This window comes from Bos indicus, chromosome 9 (genome assembly GCF_029378745.1).
Source record: "Bos indicus isolate NIAB-ARS_2022 breed Sahiwal x Tharparkar chromosome 9, NIAB-ARS_B.indTharparkar_mat_pri_1.0, whole genome shotgun sequence".
In the NCBI taxonomy this organism is placed as follows: domain Eukaryota; kingdom Metazoa; phylum Chordata; class Mammalia; order Artiodactyla; family Bovidae; genus Bos; species Bos indicus.
The window spans coordinates 9,005,386-9,021,143 of NC_091768.1; the positions used below are offsets into that span (position 1 = coordinate 9,005,386).

Below are 15,758 nucleotides of genomic sequence, written 5' to 3' on the forward strand. Positions count from 1 at the left end.
GAAAGCATTGGCTATTCATTCTGTGGTCACATGTGATCAGGTTGGGCATCATGTGCATTTAAGGGAACTGAGGTAAGAAGGTGGAGGTTACACTGTCGATGGCCTTGAATTTCAGGGAAAGTTCAGTAGGAAACAAGACAATTCACGTCCTTCATCTGAAAAGGAGAGAAATGAGCTTGTTCTCTGTTGGTTCTTTCTACAAATCTTTATTACAGAAATAGTTACATCCTTTCACATATAATTATTTATTACATCCTTTCACATATAATTATTTACTGACAATGCCTCTTCCAGCACTGGGATGCTGGGATGACTCGCCAGTATATTTACTGCGAAGGACAAAAAATGGATGTACAGTTGACCCTTGAACCACGTGTGTGGGGGTGGAGTGTGGGAGGGTTACGGGTGCTGAACCTCCTTTCTGCAGAAAATCTGCATATAACTCTACAGTCAGTCTGCCAAATCTCTGGTTCTGTGACCACAAATTCAACCAACTATGGGATTCTGTAGTACTGTAGTATGTATTTGGTGAAAAAAATCCATGTGTAAGTAGACCCATGCAGTTAAAAAACCCCATTGTTCAAGGGTCAACTGTATTTTGTTCACTGAAATCTTTTGACTCTGATGCTTCCACATGTGGCCACAGTTTCCCCTTCCTTTAAACTCCCCCACATTTTAGATCTACTTTGCTCATTACATGCTATATTTTTATTTCATATTGTCACTATGTACATATACATCTTCCCTTTCTTACCCAATGTTCAACCCCAGGAAGTGGGGCTCATATCCAACCTATCTTTGTATATTCTACAGTGCTTAGCTTAAGAGGGGTTCAAACATACATGTTGAATGGAGACATGGTTTAATTAATATTTGCTTCCTAGTCAAATCACTAGGCTAAGTGTAAGAAAATTTCTCAGTTCTCTTAACCCCATCACTTTGTTAATTTGTCGGCGATATATAAAACACCACTTTGTTTGTGTTTGTTGTATTTTTTATTACAACAGTAATACAGGTTCACTGTAGAAAATTACAGATAAGCAAAAGGAAGAAATCAGAATCTCCCATAATCCTAACCTAGAAGTAACCACAGCTACTATTTCAGAGGAGTTTGTGAGGCAGAGTTGATGCACAATTTTTAAAGCATTTAATACAAGTGGCTAATTTGCCCTTTTGAAAGGGCAACTATATTGTGTCCCCACTTTTGGTGTTGAGAATACTAATCCTGTCAAAATGCTGCTGCTAAGTCACTTCAGTTGTGTCCGACTCTGTGTGACCCCATAGACGGCAGCCCACCAGGCTCCCCTGTCCCTGGGATTCTCCAGGCAAGAACACTGGAGTGGGTTGCCATTTCCTTCTCCAATGCATGAAAGTGAAAAGTGAAAGTGAAGTCGCTCAGTTGTGTCTGACTCTTAGCGACCCCATGGACTGCAGCCTACCAGGCTCCTCCGTCCATGGGATTTTCCAAGCAAGAGTACTGGAGTGGGGTGCCATTGCCTTCTCCGTGTCAAAATGAGGGGAGCAAAAATCACTCCTGTATTGATGTACATTTCTTTTGCATAGTAATTCAGTTGAATAATTTTTCATGTGTTCACTGACCATTTGTATTTCCTTTGTGAATTGTCTCTTCATAATTTTTTTTTTTTTTTTTTGCCTATTTTTTTATTGGGATTCCCTCTCTCTCTCTCTTTAAAAAAATTTTATTTTGAGAGCCGGGTGTGTATTAATAAACATTTTCTCCAGTCAGGCGTTTGTCTTTTAACATATTTCCTTTCAGCGTCACCGATCCCTAGGAAGAGGGTCTAATAAACCAAGTGAAAGTCAGACCCGTGATCACCTCTTCCTCTCATTTCTAAGTTGAGTCAATGTCAGGAGCTAAACATCTTCCAGGAACGGAAGCAAACATAGCAACCACCAGTGGAATATTATTTTCTCTATGAGGACATTTTCTGAAACAATGATAAAAATAGCATTGAAAAAATTTTAAATGCCCTATATTTTGCTGTTTACTAAAAATTTTGAACTAATCCGACTACTTTCTTTTCACCCTTATTTGTATGATATTAATATCATATATAGTACTGGCTTTAGAAGGAATAGAAAGGGAAGTACAGACTCTCGGTGACAAGTTAGAGTTGGTAATTACAGCTGACAGTGACGTCTGTCCCTCCTCTACGGACGCATTGAAGAATTCCATGGGGTCGGTAGAGGAGTCATGTATGGCTGGGGCACTCCATTCAATAGAAAATGAACACCCTTATGGTGTGGTAACTAAGAAGTTAGCTGGGGCAATACTGAAATTCTTCTTAGAAAATGGAAACCATAAAAGGGGAGAAAAGCGAAAGAAATTACAAAAGGGAAAAAGCAAAGCAACATGGCTGGGAGTATAGAAGTACACAGAAACGAAGAAAAGGAAAAAGAAATAGCCATGAGAAAACAGAAGTGATTGATAAGCAAGGCTTAGAAAACACATAATCTTTACATTTATTATGGGGCAATCATCAAAATGTAGTTCAGTGTTAAATTGTTTAATTTACGTAGGTGGGGAATTAAAAATATGGAGCTTTAAAAAATGCATTTCAAATGAATTTAGCTCTCTTAAGGCATAAAAATACTGGTTTAAACGTGTCTCCCATGGGCCATAAATGTTGAAAACAGTTTGTTTTTGAAATCTTTAAAAAAGTTTTTGTCACACATGCATACAGCTAAACTGGGGGTTAGAAATCCTGCAAGCTGTTTGCAGGAATTCAAAGTGCTGTCAGATTCTCCTATTATTTTCAGATGTTCCTTCGCCAGCGGTAGCTTCAGAACCAAATGGGAAAACTGATAGTTTATAACTGTATTGGGGTTAGATAAATAAAAGATGCCTGGTTAAGGGATCTTTTGACTTGAAGTCACTTTAAAATTCAGTGAAAAGAATTGGATAAAAGACCTAAACCTAGGGATATAATAGTGTGTGATCACAAAATACAGCCCAGAGTCAAACACTTGCCTGAAAAAAAAAAAAAAAAAAAAAACCTAGGAGGATTTATTGACCTGGGGATGCTGGCATATCTAGGGACAAAGGAAGCAACAGATAATCATTTTTAATTGTATTTATTTTTCACTTTTTTCAAAACTCTTACTTAGTTCAATACTTTGAGTAGGAAAATGAGAAATTCGAGATAGAAGCAAAAATGTAAGTTTGGCTAGTTTTAAAACCTCTTAAAGGTTATTAAATTATTAAAATATTTATGAAAATAATGCTAACATGAAGCTGATTTACTTGTATTAAAGAACAACTTAGAGGCAAATTTTCAAGCTTCCTGTTAAGTAGACTTAAAGCCTTATTTAAAAAATAGTACTAATTAAATGTAAATGTAAAGTTAATAGTCTATGGGAGAAGTAAAACCTGGATGCTTTTATTTCAATTAAAAAGTAAAGTACAATTGCTTTGGGAGAAAAAAATAGTCAAAGAGGGGTAATACTATTTAAAAACTTAAGAGACAGGTCACCACAAGTCTAAGGCAGGTCTGGGACTCCTGCGTTTTCGGGTGGCCATCTGAGTAGTGACTCATGCAGCAGCCTCCCTCCTTGGCCTCTTTCCACAGTGAACCAGAAGCCAGTGATGAAAATCACAGGAAAGCAAAACATCAGGAGCTTTCAAGTTCTGACATAGGAACATGGTTTGCATCATTAGGGATGCCAGACTAAAACTTGCAGCAGGGGTTTTGGTCAGGATGAGAGACAGGTTTAAAAACTACTAGCTGACTCTTCATAGTTGCACTTCAATGAAATGGAAAGGAGCTATCTTCTAAAATTTTTTTTAACATTTAATTTTTTTTCCCCAGCCTGATTTAATTTCCTGACCTGTGAACCCAGACATTTACAAAACCTATTGCTATGGTTTTAAAATAACTTTTAACTTTAATGATTTTCACCATTATGGATCAATACTACAATTTATTCTATTTTGTCAACTGCGGCAATACTGAACATTAAACCAATTTATCTGTTTTCTAATGCCTGACTTTTCTGAATTCGATAGTGGTTTAACTTTTCTTTCAAATACACATATATGTACATACAATACATATGTATACCTACTATATATATATATATATTCTCTCTCTCTATATATATATATACACACACTCTACATACATGCCCCTACACTGAATATGCTAAAAAGTGTAACCTTCACATGTTATAAGGGGCCCCAAAGAGTTCAGGATTTGTAGCGCCGATCTATAGAAAGATACAATATTTAAAATCACAAAATACTTCTGTGGAGTCTGAGACAAAAGCACACAACTCTGTACATCCAAGCATGATCGGAACAGCCTCTCTTGATTAACTTTATCTAAACTGATATAACAGCACAAAATGAAACAGAAATGATGTCCCTTCACAGTCCATCTGTTAAAAAGCCAGTTATCTACCTTCGAATGTCCGCCGCATACCATACTTGGATGACACTTCAGCAAGTGAGAAACTCGAAGCCTTTGCAACCAGCCTTCTCTATGTGATGGGAAACAGCGGATAAAGCGGAAACCTGCAAGGCTCTGGGGCGACGTAGCTGTAATTAAGGAAAACCCGGGCCCGAGTTGGCGGAGTCCCGTCTTGCGGAGTCCTCGTCCTCGACGAGTGGGAGGGTCACCCGGGGAGAGACTAATAAGGGCAGCGACGCGCGCCCCGGCCCCACTCGCAGGGCGCTCTGTGCCGCGGTGCTCAGCCTCGCGCTCGCTCGCCCGCCGGCCGGCGAGCCCCGCACGCGGCCAAGGTAAGTGCGCGGCGCCGCGACCCCGCGCCCGCCCGCTCCCCCGCGCGCACGCTCCCTCGCGGTTCTGCGTCTCCGCCGCACCCGTTTCCCCAGAAAATCTGAAAGCCGGGCTCCGCTCGTCGGTGGGTCAGGGTGCTTACGGAACGCACACCTGCCATTTCGCATTCCCGTAGGTAGCTGTAGCCCGGGAGGCCGCCCTGTGGGCACGACTGGGCCGCCTGAGCGCGCTGCGTAGATGCTGGTGGGTCGTGTTCGTGTGTGCCCACCCTGCAGGCTGCGGGCTTTATACTTTAGTTCTAGGTGCTTCTGCCGGATCTGTTTGTCTGTGGAGCAGAACTGAGAGCCCTGCTGATGCGGTCAAGACACCGAATACAGAAGGGGAAAAAAAAAAAAAAATCTCCAGGGAGAAACGCAGAAAACAAATCCACTCAAAAGAAACCCGTGCCGTTAGAGCTTTTTTTGTTTGTTTGTTTGATCTCTGTCTAGAGACGTCCCCCGCCTAGAAAGCGAGGAGACAGTGAAGGGGCGTACACTGTGGGGCGCGGGGCTGCGGCGCCGGCTCCCCGCGCGGTTACCGGTTCTGCCCTGCGGCTGCTTCTCCGAGCGCGGCTCTCAAGGCTGCGGCGCGGCCGGGGGGAGTGGAGGGGGGGCGGTCCCGGGGCTGGGCTCCCCGGGCCCGCTCGTCCCGGAGCGCTGGCCCGGCGCCCCGATGGTCGCGCAGCCCGCGGCTCCGGCCGGCCGCCCGCGCGCTGCGGAGTCGGAGAGAAGTTTGTTGGCTCGGAACCCAGCCGGCCGCGGCCGCGAGCAGCCCAGCTCATCCGGAGCGCTCGGCTTGGAAGCGAAAGCTGCCCCGAGAGGGTTACGGCGAAGGCGACTCGGTGGGCCGACCGGCGCGGGGACGGGCCGGGATGCGGCAGCCCAGGAGGCACCGAGACGCGGGAGGATGCGAGGAGCCGGGTTCCGGAACCCAGCCGCAGGGGACGCGGGCTGCGGGAGACCCCGTATCCTGCAGATGCCTGGAGTGTTAAGGGCGCCATCCCGGGATTGCACCGGCGAGTCCTCTGGGACTGCGAACTGGGAGCTTAAAGGAATACATTGCGGTGCCTCCATTCCCGCTCACACCCCCCCGCCTTCCCCCGCCACCCCCATCCCAAGACTACCTGATTCCCTCTTTGGCCTGAAGGAGAAGGCTGCGGAGCAACCAGATGTGAGGATGGTTCGTACGCGGAAAAGGATTTTAAATCTGCCCAATAATAGAGATAGACCCTCTTCATCAGCCCCCTTCCCACCCATCCTTACAAACGCACACACACACACACACACACACACACACACACACACACACACACACACAGGGACCGACCAAAGTTGCTTCTTCTGCCCAAAACGAGCGCCGCTGTTGTTCTTTAAGGGATTTAAATAACCTCTTAACTAAGTGAGTCTTTCAGCATCTCCTTCTGGTCCATAGAGAGACAACGGGACCCTCCCGAAGTAGAGATCTTTGATACGAGCATCCAGAGCTGGAAGGGAGATGTTTAGGTCCTCAGATGCTGTGAAACACCCCTAAAAGTCCCTTCCTCAGGAATATCTCTCTTCTGAGTGGGAAAGAAGACAGTGATCCTCAGGGGTGGAAAGTTCATTCTCTCCCTGGGGAGATAGAAAATGGAGAAAGTTAACAGGTAGGTGCTTCTGTGAGAAGTGGCCAGGAATGTAAGTGGGGTTTCCTGAGAAAGGAGGGAGAAGGTGGACCATGGAGCAGGGGAGAGAGCCTGAACCTGGTAAGAAAAGGTCAGAGAAAGAGCAAAAAGGTAACAGAAAACCCAATGTGATTACTCTCACAGTTGGGACATTATCTCTGTGCCTGAATCATCATCATGGAAGGAAACCACCTAAGACAGATGGAAGCCCCTGCTAGTCTCTAGAAATGAAAAATTCCCATCTACTTTCAGGTCCTTCAGTTTAATTTTTTCCTGCTGCAATTTTAGTTCATTTATTTCCCCAGCAGACAGAAAGGCCTGAGGGGTACACAGAATGGACGTCTTAAAGGCAGGAGAAGATAAAGAGATAGAAACCATGGTTGTATGGCCAGTTGGGATCATAAGTACAAATTCAAGTGAAGAATGAAAAATTAGCAGGAGTAGAAACTAAATAGAGCTAGCAAGATGCTCATATAGAACCTGAAGAGGATGCTGGAAAAAAATATTTGGGGTGGGCCACCTTGAGGAGTATATGTTAAAGCAGCAGAGAATACGGAGGCTTAGCAGAATAGAGCAGAGGACATTCCAGTCAGAAGGAAAGGCATGCATGGAGGCTTAGAGGTGGGGGCCAGCCGTCATCTGCCTGGTAAGATGGAGAGTCCAAGCTGGAGCGAAACCTGAGATGAGGACAGCAGAGAGCCCCTGCCCAGGAGAGACTAAAGGGAGGCCGGAGAGGCCAGAGGCACACAAGGTGTGGCTCTGCAGGCCGTGAGTGAGACAACCAGGTGAGGAAGCCGCACACTGCATTTGGAAATGGTACAAAGACGGCAGATGCAACGGTGATACTGAAAAAAAGAACAGAGCGGAACCCCAGGCCTGTCTTATCCTCGCAGGCCTCGGGGCCCAGGCTCCTCTGATCTCTCTCTGGGAGAAATCAAAGATGATCTTGAGAGGCGAGAGTAGTTGATCAGAATGTTGGTAGAGGCTCCCAAATGGAAACATCAAGAAAAGTTGATGGATTAGGCAAAGTTGTGCTCAGCTGCTAGTCACGTCTGACTCTTTGCGACCTATGGATTGTAGTCCCCCAGGCTCTCGTTTCTGTGGAACTCTCCAGACAAGAATACTGGAGTGGGTTCCAGTTTCCTACTCCAGGGGATCTTCCTCAATCAGGGATCCAACCTGCATTTCTGGCATCTCCTGCATTGACAGGTGGATTCTTCACCACTGTACCACCTGGAAAGTCCCCCCCAAACATTAATATATTTATTTAAAATTTGAAGTGGCATTGAGTCACTGATATATAAATACCTGTTTCAGGCAGAGCTAGAGAATTAAAATCTGACAAAATCTAGATTGGTCATGACAGTCAAATTGAGAATAGTATCTAGAAAGTTGATGGCAACAACTGTCGTTCAGAGAAGTGAATTAATAAAAGAAACAGTTATTGAGGGTGGAGAGAGTTGCTTAAACCTGCTGAAGGGTAACCTAGGCCTGGAGATCCCCTGGAAAGTTGGCACTAGTTTTGAAGTGACAGGAGAAATCACAGAACTTTGAAAAAATGTGATAGAGTTGATCAGCTTTAAGAAATATAAACATTAGGAACCAGGGGCTATGTTTTCAGTAAAGGAAGACAAGTTTAAAGTATTTTTTTGTTTGTTTCACTGAAATTGTAAAATATCACTGGTTAATAACTGAAATTATGTTCACTGAGCCTTCTTTTTAGTAGTTTTTTCTTTACTTCTCTGTAACTCTTCACTTTATCCATATATTGCTGTAATTGTTAAATCTCTATATGGATATATTTATTACTTGGTTTCAACCTTTCATTTGTTTAGTTTTAGCCCACATGTATTGCCTTAGACTATATTCATCCTACAAACTGATCAAATAAGGATCCATAAAATGCCAAGTTGAAACAAAATGCAGATATCAGATGCAGTCTACTTTCTTCAAGGTATTCAGTACAGAGAGGAGATAGAATGTCCACAAGTTACCACAAAGGAGTGTAGCCCAAGCTGAATCAGGGCTGGGTCCTAAGTTCTGGTTGATTGCAAGGTGATGAGCTCCAGGATGGGACTTGCAGACTTCAGAGAGGACGTAGAGTGTGAAATACATGTGGAAGGCAGAGTAGATGGAGAAAAACTTGGAAGAACATTCCAGCATGTTCAGAAGCCTGGAACGTTTTGGGAACTGGGAATAGTTTGATGGAATAGAGTGCGTTGGAAGGAAGCAGCAGGACATGAGCCTGGTCGGATGACCTGAGGCCCAGCTGTAACACAGCCCTGGGTGCCTGCCTCCCTGAGAAGTAGGCGTGGAAAGGACTAGGAGACTTTCAGATGGCAGAGCACAAAAGCCAGGTCTTTGCTTTAGAAATAGAAGTCTTGAGCAGTAGGGTGATGGGGCTCCAGGGAAAAGGCCTGGAAGAGAGGAGATTACTGAAGCCTATCATACTTTTCCAGGATCAAAATGGTGAGGATGTGAACTAAAGCAGCTGTTGGGAGGATGGGGAAGTTTGGTATGCATTCAAAAAATGTCTTGAAAGTAGACTTTATAGACTTTGATAGAGATCTGATACAAGGGATGAAGAATTAATTCAAGATGATTTTGAAATTTCTTACTTGAATTCCTAGGTTAAAGATGATGCTTGTAATTAAAAATGTCAAGAGGTTTCCCTCAAATGTAAGAAGGGCAGAAATTTTACCAGGGCTGCAAAAGACCTCTGCAAACTCATTTCAACTTCATGACTACACTCTGCAAACTCACTTCAATTTCATGAGTACATTCTGCAAACTCACTTCAATTTCATGACTACAGTTGACGGCAAAATTATGAAATAAGCTAGAATGAGTCCTAAGCTCTTAAGGATTTTTTGTGTGTATGTATGTGTGCTATTGTGAAATTGGAACTTTAACTGTATTGGCATGACTTGCCAGCCAATTTTGTACAGTAGGTTATAGACTCTACTATAGCTTCACTAAAGATAGAGTCTAAAGATTGGTAAAAGAACAAATGTGTAACACCTGTTGCTTTTGCTTATTTACAAGATGTGTCTCTTCATAACAGTATGGCCAGATTTCCTTGGTGGAGTTATGTATAGGCACACTGGAGGATAGTCAGGAAGGTTTGATTTAAAAATCAACCCACTCCCCACTCACATGGCATTTCTTTTTGTAATGAATGCTTTGAAAACAGGGGTTCTCACAGTCATTTCACAAATCCAGCCATGGTTTCTTTTTCTTTTTTTGGCTGCTCTACAAGTATGGGCAGAAGGCAGAAATTGAACTCAAGCCTCCTGCAGGAAGTTCCCTTAACCAGTGGACTGCCAGGCAAGTCCAAAGCCTGCTTTTTTATGTCAGAATATTGTGTTGCTCATTTAGCAGCCTATGTAAAATGAATCAGTGTTCCCTTTCTATTTTCTCCTCTGTTTTTTTTTTTTGTTTGTTTCTTTTCTTTCACTTGTCTTTGCTGTATTATTTTCTATTTTGGTGTTAGATCTAATGCTTTAAACCTTTAGCAAAAGCCAAATTTCAGAGATGTAAAACAAGTATCGTTAACTGTTAGATGTAAAAGCATCTAAAATTGGAATTGTGGTGCTGTGGAAGACTCTTGAGAGTCCCTTGAGCTGCAAGGAGAACAAATCAATCAATCCTGAAGGAAATCAACCCTGAATATTCACTGGAAGGACTAATGCTGAAGCTCCAATACTTTGGCTGCCATGTGTGAAGGGCTGACTCATTGGAAAAGGCCCTGATGCTGGGAAAGACTAAAGGCAAAAGGAGAAGGGGGCAGCAGAGGATGAGATGGTTAAGATAGCATCACCAACTCAGTGGACATGAGTTTGAGCAAACTCTGGGAGATGGTGAAGGACAGGAGAGCCTGCTGTGCTGCAGTCCATGGGGTCACAAAGAGTCAGACACATCTCAGTGACTGAACAATGACAACAACAGTAAAATTTTCATGTTCCATTGTAGGAAGTTTGGCTTTGGTTTCCTGTGAAGCGGTCCTTCACCATCTTATCCAGCAAGGTTCCTTCCGTCACTTTGTCTACTTATTCTGTGTTCCTTTGCTTCCTACTGTCTGTTTCTCAAAGAGGACTTAAGAGTTTGTTTACTTGCAATCTCCCTGATCAGAGTGACCCAGGGACTGTTTGGCTCACTGCTGTATCCCCACAGGCACATAGTATAGGGCCTCATCCTGTTGATGGGATGAAGGATTCAGATATCCCAGTGTTCCTCCTATCTTCTTTGTGCTCTCTGTACACAAATATGGATTAATAAGGAAGTTAAAAAAATCTATGTCCTAGTTCAAATGTTCTTGGTTTCAATAGTTGCTTTCTAGGATTTCAAGACCTGGATTAAGGAAGTTTAAAGGATAGTGGCTTTTTAAAGTTCCCTAAACCCAACCAGTCTCTGCAAATGTTTCTGGTTGGCAAAGGAGAGTGAGAACAAGGGATGTGGGTGGAGGTCACAGTCCAGCCTTCAGGCAGCCACCATCTCTCTGCTGTTAAGGCAGTGAGAAATCCACTGCAGGCAGGGCTGTCTGGATGATGTGCGAGGGCTCCTGGTCTCCAAGAGTGTTGTCTGCCCAAGACGCCCTGTGCTAAGCACATGTACAGTGGTGACGTTGGTACTCTGCAGTGCTGGGAAGAAACTGAAGGGTCTGGCTAGAATCTTGATGGAGATGAGCTAAAATCTGAGAAGGAAGCATATAGGGATGTGATAGGTCTGCCTCATATCCTGATAGTAATCATCATGGTATATCAGCAGAGGGTTTTCAGTTAAGCAAACCTAGGCTTGGACTCAGGGAGCCTCACTATGACATTTAAAGTTTCATGTCTGTGCCAGGCAAGAAAATTCCTTCTCTGGACCCTACATTTTAGAAGGCTCTGACATGGCCTTGCTCTGTCTGTGCACCTGCTCTCAGGGGAAAGAGTCCACAGAGATCAGGGACCCCGCCCTTACCCAAAGCCAGAGCTTTTAGACCAGGCTCTAGGTGCCTAAGATCCTGGCATCCCCTGACCAACTGGCCTTCAGTCCTCTTGCAGAATCTTGCAACCTCCTCCTCGGGTTCCCCTTCCCAGAGACAGACTAAGCACTGGTATGAACACTCGTAGGCCAGAGGGGCAGTCAAGGAGAGGCGTCTGCAGGCGCCGTAGACAAAGCTCAGCTTTCTGGTGAGTTCTCACACGTGTGAGTGAAGCCCCTCGTGGTGCAGATGGAGCCAGGTTGTCATTAGTCGCTAACTCTTTGTGACCCCATGGACTGCAGCACGCCTGGCTTTCCTCCTTCACTCTCTCCCAGAGCTTGCTCAAACTCATGTCCATTGAGTCAGTGATGCCATTGAACCATCTCATCCTCTGTCATCCCCTTCTCCTCCTGCCCTTAATCTTTCCCAGCATTAGGGTCTCTTCCAGTGAGTCAGCTCTTCTCATCAGGTGGCCAAAGTATTGGAGCTTTAACTTCAGCACCAGTCCTTGCAATGAATATTCAGTATTGATTTCCTGTAGGATGGACTGGTTTCATCTCCTTGCAGTTCAAGGGGCTCTCAAGAGTCTTCTCCAGTACCAGAGCCCAGCTTTTCTTATAGACCAACCCTCAACATCCGTACACGACTACTGGAAAAACCATAGCTTTGACCATACAGACCTTTGTCGGCAAAGTGATGTCTCTCTTTTTTAATACACTGTGTAGTTTCGTCGTAGCTTTACTTCCAAGGAGCAAGCGTCTTTTACTTTCGTGGCTGCAGTCACCGTCTGCAGTGATTTTGGAGCCCAAGACAAGGAAATCTGACCCTGTTTCCTCATTTTCCCCATCTATTTGCCATGAAGTGAATGGCGTGGAGGCAGGAACAGGGAACAAAGCAGCGGGAGCTTTGGTCCAGGCCAGAGGCCAGTGCATCCTTGCAGCATGCTTTGTTCAGTTCTAAACGTGGCCTTGACTTTTAGTCTTCATGAAATATGTGCTAAGAGGAAAGGAGGAAACACACATTTCTTATCAGTTTTATTAGCTTTAGTTTTGACTTTTAAACATTTAGACATATGGAATATAGATTTCTTGCCTTATACCCGCTAATGTTAAGAGCCAGCATGCATGGCTCTCAACTAATTATGAGTATTAAATAAAATAACATATATAAAAGAAATTCTAAAAAAAAAAAAAAATTCTGCTTCAGAAAACAAGACCATGTATCTGACCAGTAATCTCCATATCTTTCTTAAAATGCATCAAAAGCCATCTTTGTACAAGTTTGAAAAAAAGTGATTTGGGGAAATCACTCGATCACTAAAACATTATATTGAAAATTAAAGTTTAAATCTTACCTGGGAAGAGTAACACATTCAACTATGATAACATTGGCCTAAATGCATTTGTGAAACTATCTTGATAGTCAGCAGGCTGGGGTCTGGGGGGACAGCAGAGAAAATAGGCAAGTTTCAATGAGGAAGGCGACCTTTGGATGGCGGCACAGCCCAGAATTGAGAGATCCAGGAAAGGCCCCACAGGTGGGTGGAGGACAGCAAAGAACAGTCTGAGGAGTGGGGAGGAACTGGGGGAGAGGGCCAGGAAAACCTCAGAGGGGGCTGTGCCCTTGAGAACTGTATTGGAGTCGACCTTGGAATTGCCTGCAGCAAAGGGTTAGGATCTAGGAAAGGTGTGTGTGTGTGTCTAAGTGTACAAGGATTCATTTTGAGACCTTGATAAAAAGTTTCTTCAAATCTTCCTGGCTGAGTGGAGTACATCTCTAATCAAGACTGGAATAACAGAAACCCCCAACAGCAAACACATTAAAAGCATACAAAAAGGAATGATGCACAGTATAATAACCCTTGAAATAGCGTAAGATTCTGAAATGCCTTAATAATTATAAAATATTCAGTTATTGTTAATAGAGATTAAAATGTTAAGTGTAATTCACTGTGTCTCAAGATTTGCAAGTTGGCAGTTTCCAGTACTTTTGAACTCAAAGAATATCTATTGAGGCTCCGCTTTTCCAGGTACTATGCTCGGCACCAAGATATAGTGATGGACAAGACACTTAGTCCCTGCCCTGAAGGAGTTTAGAGTAGAGTGAGGGCAATAAACTTGGGTACAGACAGAAGAGTCTGAGCTCGAGAATAGCAGGGCCAGAGCATCTATTGGTCAGGAAAGGGCTCTTCCGCATAGTAATATTTAAACTGAAAGATGCAGGATGAACAGGACCCAACACATTCCTGCATGAGGAAATAGCACGTGCAAAGGCCCTGAAGTTAGAAAAAGTCAAGGAATTTGAGGTACAGGACATCAGCTGGAGAGGTGGTTAATCGGGGCTTCCTTCTAGGCCATAGGAAGGCTTCTGGATTACATTCCAAGTTTGACCACTATTATTTACTTGCTAAGCCATGTCTGACTCTTTTGAGACCCCGTGAGCTGTCCATGGAATTCTCCAGGCAAGAATACTAGAGTGGGTTGCCATTTCCTTCTCCAGGGGATCTTCCCCATCCATGGATCAAGCCCACAGCTCCTGCTACATCTCCTGCATGGATTCTTCACTCCCGAGCCACCAGGGAAGCCCTCCAAATTTGATGGGAAACCGTGAAAGGGCTTGAGATGGGCAGTGACGTGATCTGACTTTGATGTTAAGGAACGCTCTCCAGCGCTGTGTAGAGAGCAAACCTGCTCAGGAGCCTGTAGTGGAGGGGAATAGTGAGGAGGCTGGGGAGGAGTCTTCATCAGGGCAGTCTGAGCCAGGCAAGCGGCAGAGGCGCAGACAGCAGTGTGTGGCTCTCAGAGGTGTTTGGAGTAGCACTGATGCCCCTTGTTGGATGGGGGTGCGTGAGACGGCAGTAGGGAAGGCAGAAGAATGCTTAGGATTCTCACTGGAGCGTCTTGATGAGGGTGAATTATGGAGGCGAGGAAGAGCATAGTCAAGAAGCAAGCATTTAGTTTGGTGTTAGATATATATAGATGCTTGTGTGATGTCTGAGAGAGACTACTGAGTGGGTGGCTGGATGCACAATCCAAAGTTCAGAGAAGAAGGCTAGACTGGAGCCGTGAATTTTAGATTCATTATCTGACAGATACTGCTTAAAGCAGAGAGAATCGGTAAGATGACCTAAGGAGACATTATAAAGAGAGAGGAGAACAAGATACCACCATTCAGATACCCTCAGACTCCCACAGATACCATCATTAAGAAATCAGGTAGAAAAAAAAATCTGAGAAGGGGATTTAGATGGAATACCAGCAAAGGCGAGGGAGGGAGGCTGATGAGAAGGGAGGGTTTCAAGGAGGGAGGGGTCAGCTGGTGGAGTTAAGACACCGGGAGAAAAGGATTCTTCTTTCAAGTTTTTGGTGAACTTGGCCAGAAACATTTCAATAGAGTGGTGGAACGGCAATTCTTTAGTAACTAGAACATTTAGCCAACTAAATATAACGTCTATTCTTCAAACATTTTGAATAAGTGAGATTGAAATTAAGTACTGTTATCCTCCAAGTGACTCGAATATTTTGGGAAACCCCAAGATTGAACTCATATGCTTACGCCTATAGCTCTCTGCTTCTTTGTTCCTGAAACAGGGACCAAAGCTTCAATGAACATAGATTTTTAGGATGCTTTGGCACTTCTCCATTCTTCAGTTATTGCTATCAATCTCAGGCTGAATAGATAAATATAATCATAAAATTTCACTTGTTATTTATGCATATGTGGAGTAAAACAATTATAATAGCAGAAACTTTGTTGAACACTTACTGTGTTCAGTGCCCTGTGATATGCTTTCTCCATGTGTTAAGTGATATAGTTGTAGAATTATTCTCAGTTTTCAGATGAATAAATGAAGTCTTGATGAAATTACATAGTGTCCATAACCAGGCAGAGCCTAGGCATGAAGTTTTAAACACTGTACTACACTGCTAATTTATCAACTCATAAAAATCACTTTGGTTAAAAATGCAAACAATCAAGCATATCTCTGAAGTTGAGATCAATATTTGTGAGCTCATTTACTTGAAATAAAACTGTTTTAACAGCTACCAACTGACTTGAAATAATAGCTGGGATAAGTTTGTAAAGTCATATGAGGATTATGACTGTAGATGGATGAAAGAGTTCAAAAGAAATAAGCATAAAACCAGCTGTTTGATTTTTAGAACCACACATGTGGTTTTCATATTGAAATTACTGCTTCTAGCTATTCATGCAGAAATATCTAAATCTTGAATTAATTTTAAAATGCTAATCTAGGTATTTGGCACAGGCAGAATATCAAAGATGGTGGCTTTAGTTTTTTTTTTTTTTCCTAGAGAGTGTCTATTGACAAC

At 43.5% G+C, this 15,758-nt stretch overlaps 1 protein-coding gene across 2 annotated transcripts in view; it reads left to right on the forward strand.

Annotated features, from left to right (window-relative positions):
• Nucleotides 1-4,643: 4,643 nt before the first annotated feature.
• COL19A1 (collagen type XIX alpha 1 chain) overlaps nt 4,644-15,758 on the forward strand; it is a 452,305-nt gene continuing 441,190 nt past the window's right edge. Inside the window, exon 1 of one of the 2 annotated variants that reach the window (XM_070795674.1) lies at nt 4,644-4,762. The gene's annotated coding sequence lies outside the window, so the exon portion shown is untranslated. The remainder of the gene's footprint in view (nt 4,763-15,758) is intronic. The other variant, XM_070795673.1, reaches the window with a different exon arrangement.